Below are 1,882 nucleotides of genomic sequence, written 5' to 3'. Positions count from 1 at the left end.
TAGCTGCCTCGGGCACCGTATGGTCGTTCCCCTGTGAGTTTAGATTATCGAATACGACGCAAAAATGATAGTTAATTGTAACGATTAGGGCCTCCTAATGACGATCGGACACTCAAATTGCGTCGAGATTCAATACATCGTCCTCCAGCCGACTTATCTCCAAGGGGATATATCTGTCTCGGGCACAATATGATCTTTCTCCTGTGAGTCTAGATTTTCGAATCCGACGCAAAAATGATAGTGAATAGTAACGTTCAGCGCCTCCTGATGACGATAGAAGACTCAAATTGCGTCGAGATTCAATACACCGTCCTCCAGCCGATTTGTCTCCAAGGGGTATATTGCTGTCTCGAGCACCGTATGAACATCTCCTGTGAGTAGATTTTCGAATCCGACGCGAAACTGATAGTTAATTGCAAGGTTCAGGGCCTTCTAATGACGATGGGACACTCAAATTGCGTCGAGATTCAATACATCGGCCTCCAGCCGACTTGTCTCCAAGGGTCTATTGCTGCCTCGGGCACCTAATGTTCGTTCTCCTGTGAGTCTAGATTTTCGAATCCGACGCAAAAATGATAGTTAATTGTAACGTTCAGGGCCTTGTAATGACGATGGAACACTCAAATTGCGTCGAGATTCAATACATCGGCCTCCCGCCGTCTTGTCTCCAAGGGTCTGTTGCTGCCTCGGGCACCTTATGGTCGTTCTCCTGTGAGTTTAGATTATCGAATCCGACGCAAAGATGATAGTTAATTGTAACGTTTAGGGCCTCCTAATGACGATGGGACACTCAAATTGCGTCGAGATTCAATACATCGTCCTCCAGCCGACTTGTCTCCAAGGGGATATTGCTGTCTCGGGCACAATATGATCTTTCTCCTGTGAGTCTAGATTTTCGAATCCGATTCAAAAATGATAGTGAATTGTAACGTTCAGCGCCTCCTAATGACGATGGAACACTCATTTTGCGTCGCGATCCAATACATCGTCCTCCAACCGACTTGTCTCCAAGGGTCAATAGCTGCCTCGGGCACCGTATGGTCGTTCCCCTGTGAGTTTAGATTATCGAATCCGACGAAAATTGATAGTTAATTGTAACGTTTAGGGCCTCCTAATGACGATGGGACACTCAAATTGCGTCGAGATTCAATACATCGTCCTCCAGCCGACTTGTATCCAAGGGGATATTGCTGTCTCGGGCATAATATGATCCATCTCCTGTGAGTCTAGATTTTCGAATCCGACGCAAAAATGATAGTGAATTGTAACGTTCAGCGCCTTCTAATGACGATAGAAGGCTCAAATTGCGTCGGGATTCAATACATCGTCCTCCAGCCGATTTGTCTCCAAGGGGATATTGCTGCCTCGGGCACCAAATGGTTCGTCTGCTGTGAATCTAGATTTTCGAATCCGACGAAAAACTGATAGTAAATTGTATCATTCAGGGCCTCCTAATGACGATGGAACACTCAAATTGCGTCGCGATCCAATACATTGTCCTCCAGCCGACTTGTCTCCAAGGGTCTAATGCTGCCTCGGGCACTTTGTGGTCGTTATCCTGTGAGTCTAGATTTTCGTATCCGACGCAAAAATGATAGTTAATTGTAACGTTCCGGGCCTTCTAATGACGATGGAACACTCAAATTGCGTCGAGATTCAATACATCGGCCTCCAGCCGACATGTCTCCAAGGGGATATCGCGGACTCGGGCACCACATGGTCCTTCTCCTGTGAGTCTAGATTTTCGAATCCGACGCAAAAATGATAGTGAATTGTAACGTTCAGCGCCTCCTAATGACGATAGAAGATTCAAATTGCGTCGAGATTCAATACATCGTCCTCCAGCCGATTTGTCTCCAAGGGGTATATTGCTGTCTCGAGC

This window comes from Schistocerca serialis, chromosome 4, assembly GCF_023864345.2.
Source record: "Schistocerca serialis cubense isolate TAMUIC-IGC-003099 chromosome 4, iqSchSeri2.2, whole genome shotgun sequence".
NCBI lineage: Eukaryota > Metazoa > Arthropoda > Insecta > Orthoptera > Acrididae > Schistocerca > Schistocerca serialis.
Note: the sequence above shows the minus strand (reverse complement) of the source record.